General features: G+C 47.4%; 1 protein-coding gene and 1 pseudogene across 2 annotated transcripts in view; one reads left to right on the top strand and one right to left on the bottom strand.

Annotated features, from left to right (window-relative positions):
• The window catches only part of LOC137351837 (zinc finger protein 239-like), a 73682-nt gene extending 53932 nt beyond the window's left edge, over positions 1-19750 (bottom strand). For both annotated transcript variants that reach the window (XR_010969585.1, XM_068016739.1), the window contains exon 1: positions 19397-19750. The gene's annotated coding sequence lies outside the window, so the exon portion shown is untranslated. The remainder of the gene's footprint in view (positions 1-19396) is intronic.
• Positions 19751-21157: 1407 nt separating this feature from the next.
• On the top strand, positions 21158-21293 carry LOC137351843 (U2 spliceosomal RNA; annotated as a pseudogene).
• The last annotated feature ends 1971 nt before the right edge of the window (positions 21294-23264 follow it).

Raw genomic sequence — 23264 nt, 5'->3', positions numbered from 1 at the left:
GGTACAGGTGCAGATTACCATGTGGAAATATGATGTTGTAGTTAGAACAGAGACCTGGCTCAAAGAAGGACAGGACAAAGAAGGGGCGGCACAGTGGTTAGCACCGCAGCCTCATAGATCCAGCAACCCAGGTTTGGTTCTGGGTACTGCCTGTGCGGAGTTTGCAAGTTCTCCCTGTGACCCCGTGGATTTCCGCAGGGTGCTCTGGTTTCCTCCCACAGCCAAAGACTTGCAGGTTGATAGGTAAATTGGCCATGGCAAATTGCCCCTAGTGTAGGTAGGTGGTAGGAGAATTGAGGGAAGGTGGGGATCTGGTAGGGAATATGGGATTAATGTAGGATTAGTATAAATGAGTGGTTGATATTCGGCACAGACTTGGTGGGCCGAAGGGCCTGTTTCAGTTCTGTATCTCTCAATGACTGTGTGTTAAATATTCCTGGATACACAAAGATAGAAAAGGGAAAAAGGGGGGAGGGGTGGCAGTATTGATTGAGAGCATTGCAGTGCTGGAGAAAAGGATGTCCTAGAGGGACGTCAGAACTATGTGTCCTGGCCTATCGGAAGACCGGAATCAATGATTCTCGGAAGACCGCCATCATTAACAACGAGCTCAGGAGACTCAATGTCAACGTTGCAGCACTTCAGGAGACACGCCTCCCCACGAGTGGATCTCTAGCAGAGCAAGACTACACCTTCTTCTGGCAGGGCAGGGATCCTGAAGAACCAAGACAGCATGCAGTGGGCTTCACCATCAGAAACTCCTTGCTCAGCATGATAGAGCCTCCCTCAAATGGCTCGGAACGCATACTGTCCATCCGACTGCTCACCACCTCTGGTCCAGTACACCTACTCAGCATCTATGCTCCAACACTCTGCTCCCCACCTGAAGCTAAAGACCTGTTCCTGCTGGGGGACTTTAATGCCAGGGTTGGGGCCGACCATAACTCATGGCCCTCCTGCCTTGGGCGCTGTGGCGTTGGAAGGATGAATGAGAACGGGCAGAGACTGCTTGAGTTGTGTACCTATCATAACCTCTGCATCACCAACTCGTTCTTTCACACTAAACCCTGTCACCAGGTTTCATGGAGGCACCCAAGATTGCGTCGTTGGCACCAGCTAGACCTCATCGTCACAAGGCAAGCCTCCTTAAACAGTGTTCAAATCACACACAGCTTCCACAGTGCGGACTGCGACACCGACCACTCCCTAGTGTGCAGCAAGGTTAGACTCCAGACCAAAGAAGTTGCATCATTCCAAGCAGAAGGGCCACCCGCGCATCAACACGAGCAGAATTTCGCATCCACAGCTATTACAAAAATTTCTAAATTCACTTCTAACAGCCCTTCAAAACACTCCCACAGGGGATGCTGAGACCAAGTGGGCCCACATCAGAGATGCCATCTATGAGTCAGCTTTGACCACCTACGGCAAACGTGCGAAGAGAAATGCAGACTGGTTTCAAATTCATAATGAAGAGCTGGAACCTGTCATAGCCGCTAAGCGCATTGCACTGTTGAACGACAAGAAAGCCCCCAGCGAGTTAACACCCGTAGCACTTAAAGCAGCCAGAAGCACTGCACAATGAACAGCCAGGCGCTGCGCAAATGACTACTGGCAACACCGATGCAGTCATATTCAGCTGGCCTCAGACACCGGAAACATCAGAGGAATGTATGATGGCATTAAGATCGCTTTTGGGCCAACCATCAAGAAGATCGCCTCCCTCAAATATAAATCAGGGGACATAATCACTGACCAACGCAAACAAATGGACCGCTGGGTTGAGCACTACCTAGAACTGTACTCCAGGGAGAATGTTGTCACTGAGACCGCCCTCAATGCAGCCCAGCCTCTACCAGTCATGGATGAGCTGGACATACAGCCAACCAAATCGGAACTCAGTGATGCCATTGATTCTCTAGCCAGCGGAAAAGCCCCCAGGAAGGACAGCATTACGCCTGAAATAATCAAGAGTGCCAAGCCTACTATACTCTCAGCACTACATGAACTGCTATGCCTGTGCAGGGACGAGGGAGCAGTACCTCAGTACATGCGCGATGCCAATATCATCACCCTCTATAAAAACAAAGGTGACCGCGGTGACTGCAACAACTACCGTGGAATCTCCCTGCTCAGCATAGTGGGGAAAGTCTTTGCTCGAGTCGCTCTAAACAGGCTCCAGAAGCTGGCCGAGCGCGTCTACCCTGAGGCACAGTGTGGCTTTCGTGCAGAGAGATCGACCGTTGACATGCTGTTCTCCCTTCGTCAGATACAGGAGAAATGCCGCGAACAACAGATGCCCCTCTACATTGCTTTCATTGATCTCACCAAAGCCTTTGACCTCGTCAGCAGACGTGGTCTCTTCAGACTACTAGAAAAGATTGGATGTCCACCAAAGCTACTAAGTATCATCACCTCATTCCATGACAATATGAAAGGCACAATTCAACATGGCGGCACCTCATCAGACCCCTTTCCTATCCTGAGTGGCGTGAAACAGGGCTGTGTTCTGGCACCCACACTTTTTGGGATTTTCTTCACCCTGCTGCTTTCACATGCTTTCAATTCCTCTGAAGAAGGAATTTTCCTCCACACAAGATCAGGGGGCAGGTTGTTCAACCTTGCCCGTCTAACAGCGAAGTCCAAAGTACGGAAAGTCCTCATCAGGGAACTCCTCTTTGCTGACGATGCTGCTTTAACATCTCACACTGAAGAGTGCCTGCAGAGTCTCATCGACAGGTTTGCGGCTGCCTGCAATGAATTTGGCCTAACCATCAGCCTCAAGAAAACGAACATCATGGGGCAGGACATCAGAAATGCTCCATCCATCAATATTGGCGACCACACTCTGGAAGTGGTTCAAGAGTTCACCTACCTAGGCTCAACTATCACCAGTAACCTTTCTCTAGATGCAGAAATCAACAAGCGCATAGGAAAGGCTTCCACTGCTATGTCCAGACTGGCCAAGAGAGTGTGGGAAAATGGCGCATTGACACGGAACACAAAAGTCCGAGTGTATCAAGCCTGTGTCCTCAGTACCTTGCTCTAAGGCAGCGAGGCCTGGACAACGTATGTCAGCCAAGAGCGACGTCTCAATTCATTCCATCTTCGCTGCCTCCGGAGAATACTTGGCATCAGGTGGCAGGACTGTATCTCCAACACAGAAGACCTCGAGGCAGCCAACATCCCCAGCTTATACACACTACTGAGTCAGCGGCACGAGATGGCTTGGCCATGTGAGCCGCATGGAAAATAGCAGGATCCCCAAAGACACATTGTACAGTGAGCTGGCCACTGGTATCAGACCCACCGGCCGTCCACGTCTCCGCTTTAAAGACGTCTGCAAATGCGACATGAAGTCCTGTGACATTGATCACAAGTCGTGGGAGTCAGTTTCCAGCGTTCGCCAGAGCTGGCGGGCAGCCATAAAGGCGGGGTTAAAGTGTGGCGAGTCGAAGAGACTTAGCAGTTGGCAGGAAAAAAAGACAAAAGCGCAAGGGGAGAGCCAACTGTGTAACAGCCCCGACAAACAAATTTTTCTGCAGCACCTGTGGAAGAGCCGGTCACTCTAGAATTGGCCTTTATAGCCACTCCAGGCGCTGCTCCACACACCACTGACCACCTCCAGGCGCTTATCCATTGTCTCTCGAGATAAGAAGACCAAAGAAATTGCCCCTAGTGTAGGTAGGTAGGTGGTAGGAGAATTGAGGGAAGGTGGGGATGTGGTAGGGAATATGGGATTAATGTAGGATTAGTATAAATGGGTGGTTGATAGCCGGCACAGACTTGGTGGGCCGAAGGGCCTGTTTCAGTTCTGCATGTTAAATATTCCTGGATACACAAAGATAGAAAGGGGAAAAAGGGGGGAGGGGTGGCAGTATTGATTAAGGAAAGCATTGCAGTGCTGGAGAAAAGGATGTCCCAGAGGGGTCAAGGACAAAAATAATTTGGCTAGAGCTAAGGAACAAAAACAGTGCGGTTATATTGCTCGGCGTTGTCTATAGGCCACCAGCTAGTGGGAAGGACATGGAGGAACAAATTTGCAAGGAAATTAGAGAGGGGTAAAAATTATAGGGTAGTTATAATGGGGGACATTAACTATCCAAACATAGGCTGGGATAATAGTAGTGTAAAGGGCAGTGAGGGGCAAGAGTTCCTAGAATGTGTTCAGGAAAATATTCTACAACAGTATGTTGCTAGTCCAACGAGAAAGGAGGCATTGCTAGACCTGATTCTTGGGAATGAGGTGGACCAAGTGGATCAAGTATCAGCAGGAGAGCATTTAGGGGATAATGATCATGGTATCATAAGGTTTAGGCTAACTATGGAAAAGGACAAAGAACAATCCAGGGTAAGAACAATTAACTGGGGGAAGGCCAACTTCAATGGGGTAAGAATGGAGCTGGGGGCGAATAAATTGGAGTCAAAAGCTGGCAGGAAAACTGGTAGATGAACAACCTTCAAAGAGGAAATAGTTTGGGCACAGTCAAGGTACGTTCCCTCAAAGGGGAAAAGTACAGCAAACAAATCCAGAGTTCCCTGGATGACAAAAGAGGTAGAGATTAAGATAAAGAAGAAAAAGTGTGCTAATGAGAGATGCCAGGTAGATAATACTACTGAGAATCAGACTGACTATAGAAAGTCCAGAGGGGAAGTGAAAAAGCAAATAAGACAAGCAAAGAGAGAGCATGAAAAGAGTGACAGCTAGCATTAAAGGAAATCCCAAAGTTTTCCATAGGCATATTAGTAGTAAAAGGGTGGTAAAAGGAGGAATGGGGCCGATTATGGACCAGAAAGGGGATTTATACATGCAGGCAGAGGGCATAGTTGAGGTATTAAATGAATACTTTGCATCTATCTTTACCAAGGAAGAAGATGGAACCCAGGCAATGGTGAAAGCGGAGGTAATTCAGACACTAGAGGGGTTTAAAATTGATAAAGAAGTAGTATTAGATAGGCTGTCTGTACTTAAAGTGAATAAGCACCAGGACCAGATGAGATGCATCCAAGGATACTAAGTGTGGAAATCAGAGGCACTGGCCATAATTTTTCAGTCTTCCCTCGACTCAGGGGTGGTGCCAGAGGACTGGAGAATTGCAAACGTTACACCGTTGTTCAAAAAAAGGTGTAAAGATAAGCCCAGCAACTAGAGGCCAGTCAGTTTAACTTCGGTGGTGGGAAAACTTCTAGAAAAAATAATTCGGGACAAAATCATTAGTCACATGAACAAATGCGAGTTAATTATGGAAAGCCAGTATCAATTTCTTAAGGGAAAATTATGTTTAACTAAGTTACTGGAGTTTTTTGAGGAGATAACAGAGAGGGTTGATGAGGGCAATGTTATTGATGTGCTGTACATGGACTTTCATAAGGCGTTTGATTCACTGCCACACAACAGACTTGTGAGCAAACTTGTAGCACATGGAATAAAAGGGACGGTAGAAACATGGGTACGAAATTGGCTGAGTGACAGGAAACAAAGAGTACTGGTTAATGCATATTTTTTGGGCTGCAGGAAGATTTGTGGTGGAGTTCCCCAGGGATCAGTGTCGGGACCCTTGGTTTTCCTGATATATATTAATGACCTAGACCTTGGTGTACAGGATACAATTTCAAAGTTTGCAGGTGATACGAAAGTTGGAAGTATTGTGAACTGTGAGGAGGATAGTGTAGAACTTCCAAAGGACATAGACAAGTTGGTGGAATGGGCAGACAGGTGGCAGGTGAAGTTCAATGCAGAGAAATGTGAAGTGATTCATTTTGGTAGGAAGAACATGGACAGACAATATAGAATAAAGGGTACAATTCTAAAGGCGGTGCAGGAGCAGAGGGACTTAGCTGTACATGTGCATAAGTCATTGAGGGTAGCAGGACAGGTTGAGAGAGCGGTTAATAAAGCATACAGTGTCCTGGGCTTTATTAATAGGGGCATAGAGTACAAGAGCAAGGAAGGCACTGAAAACGACAACGGCACACCCAGCATGTCAACCCTGCAACGTCCTCCTTACTAACATCTGTGGGCTTGTGCCAAAGTTGGGAGAGCTGTCCCACAGACTAGTCAAGCAACAGCCTGACAGAATCATACTCACAGAATCATACCTTAAAGACAATGTCCCAGACACGACCATCACCATCTCCGGGTATGTTCTGTCCCACCGGCAGGACAGACCCAGTAGAGGTAGCAGCACAGCGGTACAATTGGGAGGGAGTTGTCCTGGGAGTCCTCAACATCGACTCCGGCCCCATGAAGTCTCATGGCATCAGGTCAAACATGGGCAAGAAAACCTCCTGCTGATTACCACCTACCGCCCTCCCTCAGCTGATGAATCAGTATTCCTCCATGTTGAACAACACTTGGAGGAAGCACTAAGGGTGGCAAGCGCACAAAATGTACTCTGGGTACAATGTCAATCACCAAAAGTGGCACCTTAGCACCACTACTGACCGAGCTGGCTGAGTCCGAAAGAACGTAGCTGCTAGACTGGGTATGCGGTAGGTGGTGAGGGAACCAACAAGAGGCAAAAACATACTTGACCTCGTCCTCACCAAAGTGCCAGCCACAGATGCATCTGTCCATGACAGTATTGGTTGGAGTGACCACCTCACCGTCCTTGTGGAGACGAAGTCTCGCCTTCACATCAAGGATACCCTCCAATGTGTTGTGTGACACTACCACAGTGCTAAATGGGATAGATTTTGAACAGATCTCGCAATGCAAAACTGGGAATCCATGAGGCGCTGTGGGCCATCAGCAGCAGCAGAATTGTAGTCAACCACAATTGGTAATCTCATGGCCCGGCATATCCCCCACTCTACCATTACTATCAAGCTGGGAGACCAACCCTGGTTCAATGAGGAGTGCAGGAGGGCATTGCATGAGCAGCACCAGGCATACCTCAAAATGAGGTGTCAACCTGGTCAAGCTACAACTCAGGACTACTTGCAGTATGCGATATACAATGCTAGGTGATCCCATAACCAACGGATTAGATCTAAGCTCTGCAGTCCTGCCACATCCAGTTGTGAATGGTGGTGGACAATTAAACAACTAACTGGAGGAGGTGGTTCCAAAAATATCCCCAACCTCAATGATGGGGGGAGCCCAGCACATTAGTGCAAAAGATAAGGCTGAAGCATTTGCAACAATCTTCAGCCAAAAGTGCCGAGTTGATGATCCATCTCGGCCTCCTCCTGAGGTCCCCAGCATTACAGATGCCAGACTTCAGCCAATTCAATTCACTCTGTGTGATATCAAGAAATGACTGAAGGCACTGGATACTGCAAAGGCTATGGGTCCTCACAATATTCCGACAATAGTACTGAAGACCTGTGCTCCAGAACTTGCCGCACCCCTAGCCAAGCTGTTCCAGTACAGTTACAACACTAGCATCTACGCGGCGTTGTGGAAAATTGCCCAGGTATGTCCTGTACACAAAAAGCAGGACAAGTCCAACCCAGCCAATTACTGCCCCATCAGTCCATGCTCAATCATCAGTAAAGTGATGGGAGGTGTCAGTGACAGTGCTACCAAGCAGCACTTGCTTCGCAATAAGGGCGGCACAGTGGCGCAGTGGTTAGCATCGCAGCCTCACAGCTCCAGCGACCCGGGTTCAATTCTGGGTACTGCCTGTGTGGAGTTTGCAAGTTCTCCCTGTGTCTGCGTGGGTTTCCTCCGGGTTCTCCGGTTTCCTCCCACATGCCAAAGACTTGCAGGTTGATAGGTTAATTGGCCATTATAAATTGCCCCTAGTATAGGTAGGTGGTAGGAAATATAGGGACAGGTGGGGATGTGGTAGGAATATGGGATTAATGTCGGATTAGTATAAATGGGTGGTTGATGGTCGGCACAGACTCAGTGGGCCAAAGGGCCTGTTTCAGTGCTGTATCTCTAAACTAAACTAAACTAAACTAAACTAACATGCTCACTGACGCTCAGTTTGGGTTCCACCAGAACCACTCAGCTCCTGACCTCATTACAGCCTTGGTTCAAACATGGACAAAAAGGGCTGTACTCGAGAGGTAAGGTGAGAGTGACTACCCTTGACATCAAGGCAGCATGAGTATGGCATCAAGGAGCCCTAGCAAAACTGAAGTCAATGGGAATCAGGGGGAAAATTCTCCGCTGGTTGGAGTCATACCTAGAGCAAAGGAAGATGGTTGTGGTTGTTGGAGGTCAATCATCTCAGTTCCAGGACATCACTGCAGGAGTTCCTCAGGGTAGTGTCCTAGGCCCAACCACCTTCAGCTGCTTCATCAATGACTTTCCTTCAATCATAAGGTCAGAAGTGGGGTTATTCGCTGATGATTGCTCAATGTTCAGTACCATTCACGACTCCTCAGATACTGAAACAGTCCGTGTAGAAATGCAGCAAGACCTGGACAATATCCAGGCTTGGGCTGATATGTGGCAAGCAACATTCGCGCTACACAAATGCCAGGCAATGACCATCTCCAACAAGAGAGAATCTAACCATCTCCCTTTGACATTCAACGACATTACGATCACTGAAACCCCCAATATCAACATCCTGGGGGTTACCACTGACCAAAAACTGAACTGGAGTAGCCATATAAATACTGTGGCTACAAGGTCAGAGGCTAGGAATCCTGCCGCGAGTAACTCATCTACTGACTCCCCAAAGCTTGTCTGCCATCTACAAGACACAAGTGAGGAGTGTCATGGAATACTCTCCACTTGCCTGGATGGGTGCAGCTACAACAACACTCAAGAAGCTCGACACCATCCAGGACAAAGCAGCCCACTTGATTAGCACCCCATCCACAAACATTCACCCCCTCCACCACTACGCATAGTGGCAGCAGAGTGTATCAGCTACAAGATGCACTGCAGCCACGCACCAAGGATTCTTCGACAGCACCTTCCAAACCCACAATCTCTTACCACCTAGAAAGGCAAGGGCAGAAATTGCATGGGAACGCCACCACTTGCATGTTCCCCTCCAAGCCACACACCATCTTGACTTGAAACCATATCACCGTTCCTTCACTGTCGCTGGGTCAAAATCCTGGAACTCCCTGCGTAACAGCACTGTGGGTGTACCTACTCCAAATAGACTGCAACGGTTCAAGAAGACAGCTCACCACCTTCTCAAGGGCAATTAGGGATGGGTAATAAAAGACATGTCCACATCCCATGGATGAATTAAAAAAAAATTATATTCAACTTGTATAAGAAACTAGTTTGGCCTCAGCTAGAGTATTGTGTCCAGTTCTGGGTGCTGCACTTTAGGAAAGACATGAGATTATTGGAGAGAGTAAAGAAAAGATTCACAAGAATGATTCCAGGGAGAGGAATTTCAGTTGTGAAGATAGATTCGGGAAGTTAGGACTGTTTTCCTTGAAGAGAAGGCTGAGAGGTGATTTGATAGAGGTATTCAAAATCATGAGGGGTGTAGACAGAATGGATAGACAGAAACTGTTCCCACTCATGAAAGGATCGAAAACAAGAGGGCACAGATTTAAAGTATTTGATAAGAGAAGCAAAAGTGACATGAGAAAAACTTTTTCACACAGCAAGTCAAGAGCTGTTTTATTTACTGTCAGTATTTACAGTAGAGAAAGAAAATGTTGTCGAGGAGAATACTGAGATACAGACTACTAGGCTAGATGGGATTGAGGTTCACAAGGAGGAGGTGTTAGCAATTTTGGAAAGTGTGAAAATAGATAAGTCCCCTGGGCCAGATGGGATTTATCCTAGGATTCTCTGGGAAGCCAGGGAGGAGATTGCAGAGCCTTTGTCCTTGATTTTTATGTCGTCATTGTCGACAGGAATAGTGCCGGAAGACTGGAGGATAGCAAATGTTGTCCCCTTGTTCAAGAAGGGGAGTAGAGACAGCCCTGGTAATTATAGACCTGTGAGCCTTACTTCGGTTGTGGGTAAAATGTTGGAAAAGGTTATAAGAGATAGGATTTATAATCATCTTGAAAAGAATAAGTTCATTAGAGATAGTCAGCACGGTTTTGTGAAGGGTAGGTCGTGCCTCACAAACCTTATTGAGTTTTTTGACAAGGTGACCAAACAGGTGGATGAGGGTAAAGCCGTGGATGTGGTCTATATGGATTTCAGTAAGGCGTTTGATAAAGTTCCCCACGGTAGGCTATTGCAGAAAATACAGAAGTATGGGATTGAAGGTGAATTAGTGCTTTGGATCAGAAATTGGCTAGCTGAAAGAAGACAGAGGGTGGTGGTTGATGGTAAATGTTCATCCTGGAGTATAGTTTCTAGTGGTGTAACGCAAGGATCTGTTTTGGGGCCACTGCTGTTTGTCATTTTTATAAATGACCTGGATGAGGGTGTAGAAGGGTGGGTTAGTAAATTTGCGGATGACACGAAGGTCGGTGGAGTTGTGGATAGTGCCGAAGGATGTTGTAGGTTACAGAGGGACATAGATAGGCTGCAGAGCTGGGCTGAGAGATGGCAAATGGAGTTTAATGCGGAAAAGTGTGAGGTGATTCACTTCGGAAGGAGTAACAGGATTGCAGAATACTGGGCTAATGGGAAGATTCTTGGTAGTGTAGATGAGCAGAGAGATCTTGGTGTCCAGGTACATAAATCCCTGAAAGTTGCCACCCAGGTTAATAGAGCTGTTAAGAAGGCATATGGTGTGTTAGCTTTTATTAGTAGGGGGATCGAGTTTAGGAGCCACGAGGTCATGCTGCAGCTGTACAGAACTCTGGTGCGGCCGCACCTGGAGTATTGCGTGCAGTTCTGGTCAATAGAGACATATAAGATAATCAGAGGGTTGGACAGAGTGGATAGTGAGAGCCTTTTTCCTCGGATGGTGATGGCAAACACGAGGGGACATAGCTTTAAGTTGAGGGGTGATAGATATAGGACAGATGTCAGAGGTAGTTTCTTTACACAGAGAGATGTAGGGGCGTGGAACGCCCTGCCTGCAACAGTAGTAGACTCGCCAACTTTAAGGGCATTTAAGTGGTCATTGGATAGACATATGGATGAAAATGGAATAGTGTAGGTCAGACGGTTTCACAGGTCGGCGCAACATTGAAGGCTGAAGGGCCTGTACTGCGCTGTAATGTTCTATGTTCTAAGTGGTTACGGTCTGGAATGCGCTTCCTGAGGAAGTGGTGGAGGCAGGTTCAATTGAAGCATTCAAAAGGGAATTCGACAGTTATATGAAAAGGAAGAATGTGCAGGGTTATGGGGAGAAGGCAGGGGAATAGAACGGAGGGAATTGCTCTTTCGGAGAGCCAATGCAGACATAATGGGCCGAATGACCACCTTCTGCACTGTAACGATTCTGTTGTTGCTCCTACACGCTGGGATCAAAAATTGTACATCTGGAGCCATGCACAGGGTGGCTTCAGAAACACCTAGTGTAGGCCGTAAGCCCGAATAAGAATATCCAGGTCCTGCATTTGCAGGTGTCGGGCTTTTTCCTGGGAACAGGCCTAGGTAAATTGCCACCATCTTGGTTGAGCGGCGAGCAGAGCGCATGCACGGCCACCTTGGTGACGCAGGAGTGTGGGCAGGGCTTCAGGGTCCCAGTGACCAGCAGAGAAAATCATTGACTCATTAATTTTATTCTCAGTGTGCACACAGGGGCTGGAGAACTGAACCCAGCCAGAGTAGAGGGAGGGACTGGCAATGGAAGAAAGAAATGATGTAGAGGGTGGGATGGGTTTGGATTTCAGCACAGGGAGGAGGGGGGTGTGTGTAGGTTGGGGATTTACAGCTTTGGGAGAACAAGACAGGAAGAAATATTCCATTGAAACTAGAATTGTCTGTTCTGAATTTCTATCCTGTACTGACAGTGATAAGTTTTGTAAACTCCTTTTACTGGGTATTGCAAGGGGAGGGTTTGCAGAGAGGGCAACTTGAACCAAGCATCCAAATTTGACCGTCATTCAATTCATGAGGACCTGAATATTATCGGCCTTCCAATGTGGAAGTAGAAACGTTTGTCTGTTCTGTCTGTGGGAAAAGATTTCAAACATCAGTGTGACTGGAAAAGCACCGAGACACACACACCCAAGTGAGAGTGTTCCAGTGCACTGACTATGGAAAGAGCTTTAACCAGTTACACAGACTGAAAAAGAAATCCCACCATTCACAGTAGGGAGAAACCATACAAGTGTTCTGTGGGTGAAGGAAGCTTCAACTGATCATCCAACACACAAGGACACCCACAACACAGAGAAATCGTGGAAATGTGGAGATTGTGGGAAGGGATTCAACTATCCATCGCTGCTGGGAACTCATTGATGCAGTGACACAGGGGAGACGCTGTTCACCTGCTCAGTGTGTGGGAAGGGATTCACTCAGTCATATGACTGCTGGCACATCAGTGAGTTCACATTGGGGAGAGGCTGTACCCCTATTCCATCTGTGGCTAAGGATTCACTCAGTCATCCCACCTGTTGTGAACTCGCTGATGTGTCACCAGGGGGAGGCTGTTCACCTGCTCCGTGTGTGGGAAATGTTACGACCTGGGTGAGGAAGGTATCTAGGGTTCCCCCTCAGCTTTCACCTGGTCTTACCGTAACAGGGTTTAACTTTAAACACACCATTTCTTTATCTCCCCCTTGGTGAATCTTTGTTCACCACTTTCCAATTATAAGGCAAAGAAACCAGCATAAACATGTTTCCTTAAGTTTAAAGAAAAGAAAGTTGAAATTTATTAAACTTGCACTTAAACTCAAATTCGGTTGATGCCTACGGATACACGACTGCCCACGCAAGCATGCATACGTGATACACACATGTAAATAGAGACAGAAAAGAGCAGAAGAAATAAAGTGGAAAAAGTTTGAGGCAATATCTGAAGAGTTTTTGAGTCACTGTAGAATCCTTGATTGTAGGTAGATCTTGTTTTTCGTTGGGGCCCAGTATTCTTAAACCGAAGTTTAAGAAAGGGATTCACTCGTTCCTCCGATCTGCTGAGACACCAGTGTGTGCGTGTGTCGGAGAGGCCATTCACCTGCTGCCTGTGTGGGAAGGGATTCACATGTATACCCACCAGCAAATTCACACAGATAAGAGCTCTTTCACATGTTGTAACTGTGAGAACAGCTTTATATCCACAAGTAATCTTTTGACTGCAGGGGTTGCACGCTGCTGTTAATGACATCCAGGACTGAACGTGCGGGTTAATCTTGAGGCATATAACAAATGCAATCCAGGTGCTCTCTTCCATGGTTCAGATCTCCGAGGGACAGAACAGAAGTCTCCATCCAAGACTTCTTTAGAGTCCGTAAGAACAACAGTGAATGCTGGAAACATTCTGTCAAATCAGAGATTGGTGTAAAACTGGGATCTGTTCCTGACTGAAATGAAATGGCAGCTTTAAGTTTCCAGTCTGAAGATGACTGTGGTAATTATTCTACAGAGATTTAATATGTTTGTGTGACAGTCCTGAGTCTACCGATATAAGATAATAACAATAGCTTGTCTTTATATAGTCCCTTTAACGTAGTAAAACACCCCCAGGTGCTTCACAGATGATCAAAAGTTATTTGAATAGGTCAATTTTTGAAGAGGAAAGTGAGGTTTAAGGAGGGAATTTCATAGCTTGGGGCCTCGGCAGCTGAAGGCACAGCTGCCAATGATGGAGTGATGGAAGTAGGGGATGTGGAAGATGTCATGCTAGGCCCCCATCTGCCAAGAATGAGGCACATTAATTTTGTCATGGACATTGATTTTGAACTGTTACTGGAGTGAAGAAAGGACTTGTTAAACAGATCAGCCACGGCTGGAAAAGACATTTGTATATTAACAGATGGTGATGAGAAGGACAAAGGACCATTCCCTGACACATTCAACCCACAATGGACCTTGATCACCAGGTATTGTGTAAGAGGCGCATTCCAGAGACTGCTGTAATCCAAGATGTGGTCAGCCCAGTTAGTCACATGACTAACCTGCTTGGCAACCTGGGTTTTTCTGAATTGTACAAACAGTTTGAACTCAGAAAGAGTGCCTGTTTGCTCCTGGACTGAGAAGATCTCTCCTGTCTGCTCCCATCTCTTTCTCACAAGCCTCTGAATCCACTGAAGACACATGAACCCCAAGAGAAAAAAGTCTCCTACAGCGAACAAGGTTTAATAATAATACTGGGCCCCAACGAAAAGCAAGATCTACCTACAATCAAGAATTCTACAGTGAGTTCGAAGAACTATAACAAAAACTCTTCAGATATTGCCTCAAACCTTTCCGCTTTATTTTTCTTCTGCTCTTTTTTGTTTCTGTTAGCATGTGTGTATCGCATATGCATGCTAGCGTGGGCACGTCGTGTATCTGTAGACGTCGACCAAATTGGAGTTTAAGTTCAAATTTAATAAATTTCAACTTTTCTTCTTTAAACCTAAGAAAGCCTGTTGTGCTGGTTTCTTTGCCTTACAATTGGAAAGCGGTGAACGAGGATTCACCAAGGGGGGAGCTAAAAACACGGTGTGTTTAAAATTAAACCCTGTTATGCTACGAGTAGGTGAAGGCTGAGAGGGACCCCTAGACATCTTTCTCACCTGGTTGTAACAAAGGGGTAGGAATTGGAGGAGCACAGGGAGCTATATGGAAGGACTCAGAACTGGAGGACAGCCAGGAACTATATGGAAGGTGTTAGAATTGGAAGAGCGCAGGGAACTCACAGTGTTGTAGGGCTGGAGGAGTTCCAGAGACTGCCACGTAGAAGGTGGCCACCTCCATGGAGCTTCAAGCATGGCTCTGAAATGGGTTCATGCAGGCCCTGACCGCGACAATGACAGTGAGGTCTGCTGCATTAAAGAGGATCATAGATACTGATTATGTGGCCTTACACACAAGTAGTAGCAGGAGTAGGCCATTCAGCCCCTTGAGCCTGCCCGCCATTCAATAAGATCATGGCTCATCTGTCCCAGTCCTCAACTCCTCTTTCAGGCCTGCTCTGCATAACCCTCAACTCCCCGAGATTTCAAAAATCTACCTACCTCCTCCTTGAATACAATTAGTGACCTAGCCTCTACTACTCTCTGAGGTAGAGAATTCCAGAGATTCACCATCCTCTGAGCGAAGAAATTCCTTCGCATCTCAGTTTTAAAGGTGTGCCCCCTTATTCTGTAATTATGTCCCCTAGTTCGAATTCCCCCACCAGTGGAAACATATTCTCAGCAACTACCCTGTCAAGCCCCCTCAGAATCTTATATGCTTCAATAAGATCACCTCTCATTCTTCTAAACTCCAATGAATAAAGGCCTAATCTATTTAGCCATTCTTGATAAGACAACCCCTTTATCTCAGGAATCAGCCTAGTGAACCTTTTCTGAACTGCCTCCAACGCTAGTATATCCTTCCTTAAATATGGGGACCAAAACTGTACGCAGTACTCCAGGTGTGGCCTCACCAACATCCTGTACAGTTGTAATAAGACTTCCCTATTTTTAAACTCTAACCCCCTAGCAATAAAGGCCAAAATTCCATTTGCCTTCCCAATTACATGTTGCACCTGCATGCTGACTTTTTGTGTTTCCTGTACAAGAACACCCAGATCCCTCTGTACTGCAGTATATATACATTTACAACACCTCACTGATCTCCACCAAGCTGGACTGCATCAGAGTGGTAGGAATGCTGTGACACTGGTCCAGAAGAGAGATGATGGAGAAAGGAAACATGGAAGTGGGAACTCCACTCAAATCATTCTCACTTCTCACCTGTTACCCCACCCCAACAGCCAGTACCCAACATGCTGCCTCATCTCCCAATAGCCGAGTCTGCCCCTGCACATGTACAGGTGGAGCAGTCTTTGACAGGACCCTCAAGGGCTCTGAAACCCAGAGGGCAGATACCAAAAGCATCTCAGCAGGGAGAACAGGGATCAGAGCAGCCTGACTCTACCCCTGCTGAAACCACACGGAATGCACTATGTAGAAGATATAGGAATGGTACGAAGAGACTGTAATTCACTGAGGGTGTGCACCTGTTTTTAATAACAGCACATAAAATGTATTAATTCGAACCGCTTCCAACTCTTGCCCATTCTAGCATCCCGATGATGAGTTCGCCCTTTCACTGGTTTCATGCTGAGTATCAATCTGGGCCGGGACCCATTAGGTGGATGTGCAGTGGGTGGAAGAAATGTTCAGTTCAAAGGGAGAAGGGTGGGAGAGGTGTGTGGGGAGGGAGAGACCCATTGGGTGGATGTGTAGCGGGTGGATGAGTGGTCGAAGGAATGTTCCATGCACAGGAAGGGGGGTTGGTGTTGGTGGAGTGAGCGGACGCAGGATTTCATTGGAGAACTGCTAACGTTGTACCTCTGTTTAAAAAGGGAGCGAGGGATAGAACGAATAATTACAGACCAGTCAGACTAACCTCAGTAGTAGGCAAATTATTGGAATCTATTCTGAGAGACAGGATAAACTGTCACTTAGAAAGGCACAGGTTAATCAAGGATAGTCAGCATGGATTTATTAAGGGAAGATCTTGTTTGACCAACTTGATCGAATTTTTTGAAGTAGTAACAAGGAAGATAGATGTGGGTAGTTCAGTTGATGTGGTCTACATGGATTTTAGCAAGGCTTTTGACAAGGTCCCACATGGCAGACTGGTTAAAAAAATAAAATCCCATGGGATCCAGGGAAATGCACCAAGGTGGATACAAAATTGGCTCAGTGCAGGAAGCAAAATGTAATTGTTGACGGCTGTTTTAGTGACTGGAGGGCTGTTTCCAGTGGCGTTCCACAGGGCTCAGTACTGGGTCACCTGCTTTTTGCAGTATATATATTAACAATTTGGACGTAAATGTAGGGGACATGATCAAGAAGTTTGCAGACAACACAAAGATTGGCCATGTGGTAGATAGCAAGAAGAATAGCTGTAGGCTGCAGGAAGATATTGATGGTCTGGTCAGATGGGCAGAAAAGTGGCAAATAGAATTCAACTTGGAGAAGTGTGAGGTAATGCATTTGGGGAGGTCAAACAAGGCAAAGGAATACACAATTAATGGGAAAATACTGAGAAGTGTAGAGGAAGTGAGGGACCTTGGAGTGAATGTCCACAGATCCCTGAAGGTAGTAGGACAGGTCGAGAAGATGATTAAGACATATGGAAGCCTTTCCTTTGTTAGCCGAGGTATAGAATACAAGAGCAGAGAGGTTATTCTGGAACTGTATAATTCATTGGTTAGGCCACAACTTGAGTACTGTGTACAGTTCTGGTCACCTCATTACAGAAAGGATGTAATTGCACCAGAGAGGGTGCAGAGGAGATTTACGAGGATGTTGACAGGACTGGAAAAATGCAGCTATGAGGAAAGATTGGATAGGCTGGGGTTGTTCTCCTTGGAACAGAGAAGGCTGAGGGGAGATCTGATTGAAATGTACAAAATTTTGAGGGGCCTGGATAGAGTGGAGGTGAAGGGTCTATTCACCTGAGCAGAGAAGTCAGTGACAAGGGGGCATAGATTTAAAGTGATTGGTAGAAAAATTAGAGGGGAGGTGAGGAAAACCTTTTTCACCCAGAGGGTGGTGGGGTTCTGGAACTCATTGCCTTAAAGGGTAGTTGAGGCAGAAACCCTCAACTCATTCAAAGGAAGTCTGGATATGCACCTCAAGTGCCGTAAACTGCACGGCTGTGGACCAAATGCTGGAAGATGGGATTAGAATAGGTCTTTTTCCAGTACATTGATGACTGTATTGGTGGCACTTCCTGCTCCTACCCGGAACGAGAAAACTTTATCAACTTTGCTTCTAATTTCCACCCTTCTCTCACCCTCACATGGTCCATATCTGACACTTCCCTTCCCTTCACCGACTTCTCTGTCTCCATCTCTGGGGATAGGCTGTCTACTAATATTCAATATAAGCCCACCAACTCCCACAGCTACCTCGACTACACTTCTTCACACCCTGCCTCCTGTAAGGACTCCATTCCATTCTCCCAGTTTCTCTGTCTCCGACTTTTCTGCTCTGATGATGCTACCTTGCACGGCAGTGCTTCTGATATGTCTTCCTTTTTCCTCAACCAAAGATTTCCCTCCCACTGTGGTTAACAGGGCCCTCAACCGTGTCTGACCCATTTCCTGCACCTCTACCATCATCCCTTCCCCTCCCTCCCAGAACCACAACAGGGTTCCCCTTGTCCTCACTTTCCACCCCATCAGCTTCCACTTCCAGTGTGATGCCACTACCAAACGCATCTTCCCCTCCCTTCCCGTCAGCATTCCGAAGGGATCATTCCCTCCCCTACACCCTCGTCCACTTCTCCATAACCCCCACCACCTCATCCCCTTCCCGCAGCACCTTCCCCTGCAATCGCAAGCAGTGTAATACCTGCCCATTTACCTCCTCTCTCCTCATAATCCAAGGCCCCAAACACTCCTTTCAGGTGAAGCAGCGATTTACATGTACTTCTTTCAATTTAGTATGCTGTAGTCGCCGCTCACAATGTGGTCTCCGCTACATTAGGGAGACCAAACACAGATTGGGTGACCGCTTTGTGGAACACCTGCACTCAGTCTGTAAGCATGACCCCGAGCATCCAGTTGTTTGCCGGTGCAACACCCACCACCGCCACCCCGCTCTCCTGCCCACATCACTGTCCTGGGCTTGCTGCAGGGTTCCAGTGAACATCAACGCAAGCTTGAGGAACAGTATCTGATTTACCGATTAGGCACGCTACAGCCTGCTGGATTAACATTGAATTCAATAATTTCAGAGAATGACGGGCCCCTCCCCCTTTAATGTTTAGTTATTTCTTTTTTATATTGTTATTTTATTTTAGTTTTTTTACTTTGTTTAGTTTGTTTCTACTGTGCCTACCCACTGTTTGTGTTTTTTTTAAATATTTGTGCTTGAAGTACTTTGTGCTTTACAGTCAATTAACACCCTCTCTGCACTAATGCTTCGCCTTTCAGCACACCATTAACATACCGTTTGCTTTGCTCCATGACCTTGTGGTCAGTTATTCTCTGTGACATTGCCCTATCAACGCCTTCTCTTTTGTTATCTCTTGCCCAGCCCCGCTTTACTTGCTGAAAACCTTTTACATTTCTTATCAGTTCTGATGAAAAGTCACTGACCTGAAATGTTAACTTTGCTTCTCTCTCCACAGATGCTGCCAGACCTGCTGAATATTTCCAGCACTTTTTGTTTTCATTTCAGATTTCCAGCATCTGCAGTATTTTGCTTTTATTTATTATATTAGAATAGGTGGATTGTTTTTCTGCCGGCACAGACACGCTGGGCCAAGTGGCCTCTTTCTGTGCCCTAAACTTTCTATGAATTATCAACCATGTTTTCCACTACCCATTGCCTCCCCCTCAAAATGGCTGTGGCATTAAAATCCCCGTGTTTCACTGTTTGAGTTGCCCCACTTACAGTTGTTTCCTCTGCAGGGCTACCGGCTCCCACTCGAGCCCCAGGCCCTCTCCTTACCACTCACCTGCTGCTGCTACTCAGCTCGATACCCCAACCGTACGGGCGCGCACCGCTCCCGCAGCCATGGCAACGCCGGCAACCGTTAACCGTTTCCCTCGGCCGATCGCCACACGGGCAGTTCGCGCATGCGTACCAACTGCAGTCGGGAACGTCAGAAGTCCATCGTCGCCGTCTTGGTCAGGGGCAGGTCTGCATCAACGGCATTAAGCTAGGCATTTCGCCGCAGAGCGATGTACGCCACGGCCTGTGAGGACGTTTCATAATGTTACCTATTTTGTTAAAAAAAAAGTCTTTATCCTTTCCAAGCTGGTGTGGACCTCATTTGCAGTTCTTCTTGGACGAAGTATTATGCAGGTATATTTTAATTTTAATGTTGGTTTACTTGTACCCTTTTGTCAGCCCTTACAAAGATGGCCGAAATCTCTGAACCTTCCTTTACGGCTGCCAATGGCGGGGCTTTTTTTAATTCGTTCATAGGATGTGGGAGTCGCTGGCTAAACCACCATTATTGCACAACTCTAATTGCCCTTGGAACAGGTGGTGGTGAGTTGCCTTCTTGAACTGCTGCAGTCCATGTAGGATAGGTACACCCATAGTGCTGTTAGGAAGGAAGTTCCAGGATTTTGACACAGTGACAGTGAAGGAATGGCAATATAGTTCCAAGTCAGGATGATTGTCCATAATCATGGAAAAGGACGAAGATAAAACAGGAGTAAAAGTTCTAAATTGGGGGAAGGCAACTACGAGCTGAGGGACGCACTAAAGCTTGGGGCAGCCGCAGCAAAGGCTCAATGGGGAAAGACCACTGTGTTTTAGGTCCCCCCACCAAGCTGAACTGAGGGGCTGGATCCATGGGAAACCCCTCGAACTGTATTGGGAAAATTTTCGTTTGCTGTAAAATGTAAAAATGCATCTGGCACGACAGTGAAATGGAAGGTGTTGGCCAGGGGCTGTAAGAAACACAGAATCAGTTACAAACTGCTGGAATTGTTTGACCTGTAGTAACCTGGAGCTCGGACACTGGCCTGTGCTGGTAAAAACCAGTTTGAAGTAATTACTATGAGACAAGACAAAGGATCAATCACAGGAAAAGGGCCTTATTTGGACACGATGTCTTTGGGCCTGGGCCAATTAAGAGAAGATGTGAACGAGGTGAGCAGGCTTAAGCCGACCGGAAAGAGACAGCTCAGATTTGGAGAGATAAGCAAACACGAGGGGACATAGCTTTAAGTTGAGGGGTGAAAGATATAGGACAGATGTCAGAGGTAGTTTCTTTACGCAGAGAGTAGTAGGGGCGTGGAACGCCCTGCCTGCAACAGTAGTAGACTCGCCAACTTTAAGGGCATTTAAGTGGTCATTGGATAGACATATGGATGTAAATAGAATAGTGTAGGTCAGATGATCGGCGCAACATCGAGGGCCGAAGGGCCTGTACTGCGCTGTAATATTCTAATTCTAATTCTAAAAGAGGGAGGATAAGAAGAGAGCTTTTTGGGCATAGAGCTAGCGAAAACTCCGGAGATCAACCATCGTGGAAGCGGAAGACCCTGCGTGAGCAACGCGGCGACGACGTAGAAGAGAGAGAGAGAACGGAACGCCTGGCCAGCGTTAACTCTCCCTTTTTCGGGTAATATCCTTAAGTTTTCTGTGACTAGGTCAGGGAAAGGTCAGAGGAACCTAGTGGGTGTGCTTATGAATTCTAGCTAGTTTTGTTATTAACTGTATAACTCAGTTGGAGTTGTATGCTTTTGTCTAACTAAGTGTATAAGCTTCTCGGCCTTTTGGCTAAGATCAAGTGCAGTATCTGTTCTTATCAGTGCTTACTTGGTTAAGAAGAGACCATGATCATTGCCTTTTTAATCCTGGGTAGGCTTTCAGTGAAATGGCTATAACCAACCTTCGAGCTTCAGCCCAGGGAGTGCGCAACACCGTTCGGGTGGTCGTAAAGGATAAGGAAGGAGATGCACCGGTCGATCGCACCTTCTTCATCAAGAAAATTCTATTCGATTGCTGTGGATTTCAAGTGACGGATGTCTTCTGCCTGCAGGATTTCCCCAGCAGTGGATATTCGACGTGACGTTCTGGAACGTGGCGTGATGCACCAAGTTCCTGAAGGCGTTCAAGGAGAAAGGGGACCGGGCGCCACTGTCAATCCTCACAGCAGAGCCGCTCTTTACGCTTCCGTCACTACGGGACTGGGTGGTGACGATTCACCTCTACAACCCCCATGTTCCGGTGGTGGATGTACTCACCTTTCTCGCCAGGTACGTCGAGGTGGCCGGCAACAGCACTGATGTCAAGGACCCCTTTGGGATTTGGACCAGCAAGCGGCAGGTCAAGGTGACCTTGAAGGTCAATCCCAGAGGAGCCATCATCCACCCTCCCTCCAGCTTCACTATCGGGGGAAGTCGAGGCTTCTTGGTCTACGCTGGGCAGCCCAGAGTTTGCCGCACCTGTGGCAAATCTGGTCAAGTGGCTGCCAACTGCAGCACGGTTGTTTCTAAGAACTGCAAGGAGGAAGGCCATCAGACCAAGGACTGTAAGCAGACTAAGTGTTGCAACTTGTGCGGTGCGGCAGGCCATCTCTACAAAACCTGCCCCAAACGCTGCCTCAGTTATGCTCAGGTGGCAAGGTCCAAGGAAAGGCCGGGAGAAGGTTCGACGAAGGCATCCAGTGTTCGAAAGGAGACCAGCAACCTTCTCCGCAGTGAGGAACTTCAACCTGAGAAGAAGAAAGGGAAGGCAGCTGAAACCAGTGACCCAGCACCTACCCTGCACCCGGAAACCCCTCCTCCACAGGCAGAATCAATGGAGGAGGAGGCAGCAGATGGAGAAACAGGTCAGTGGCAAGTGGTACAAAGGAAAACCACAAAGAAAAAACATCCAAAAGCGGAACAGGCCACCACCCAAACCAGTGGCAAGAGGAGGCTACCTTCTGAAACAGACTAAAACAGCTCCTCTTCACTGGACGGGGAAATGCTGGAACGACGGCCCCTTCAAAAGAGGCGGCAGAACTCCAAGGAGATGGAAGATAATGCATCCAAGCCCCCAGGCACTGGAAGCTGTGCTGGGCCCAGTGTGCCTCAACACCAAAGCGCCACACCAAACGACACAACCAGGGTATCCCAGCTCCGGGACACCGAGAGCAAAGACGCGTCTGGCGCACCTCAGCTCCGGGAGGCCGGGAGCAGTGATGTTTTTGAGGAGGAACAGAGGGAAGCAGCAGAGGACAACCCAATCCTTGCTGACTACAAGACTCGGGTTTCTGAGCCCAACCAACGTGAAACTGCTTGCGCACACGATGGGTATGCAGGAACATCCCGAAGGACTGGGACTAGCGAGGACAAATGGTATGGGAAGCAACAACTAACTTTAAAAAAATGGCTGTAAGAATTGCTTCTATTAATGTGCGTAGCATTAAATCCACTACGCGTTGTGTTTCAACCTTGGATTACCTCTCCAAGGTCAAAGCCGACCTACTGTTTCTGCAGGAGTGTGGAATACCACACCTCAGCACCTACAGGCAGTGGTCGCGATGGTGGTCCCACGGGCCATCGATCTGGTCGGGGGGTAATGATTGCCATTCCTCCGGCCTGGGTATTCTGCTGCGGGGAGGTAACTTCACCATCTCCGAAGTTAAGGAGGTGGTGGGCGGTCGCCTCCTCGTAGCAGACGTGATGTACAACAACGCTCCGCTCCAGTTGATCAACGTGTACGCCCGGTACAACGCAGCGAGCGGCTGACCGTCTTCCAGCAGCTCCCACTGCTGCTGGCGACGTCCAGGCCGGTCATCCTAGGCGGTGACTTCAACTGCATCATCGATACGGCTGGACGATCCGGCAGTGACGACAGCAAACTGGACGATACGTCCA

This window comes from Heterodontus francisci, chromosome 36 (assembly GCF_036365525.1).
Source record: "Heterodontus francisci isolate sHetFra1 chromosome 36, sHetFra1.hap1, whole genome shotgun sequence".
Classification (NCBI taxonomy): Eukaryota; Metazoa; Chordata; class Chondrichthyes; order Heterodontiformes; family Heterodontidae; genus Heterodontus; species Heterodontus francisci.
The sequence above is the reverse complement of the archived record's forward strand: the minus strand, read 5'-3'. Positions and strand labels throughout refer to the sequence as shown.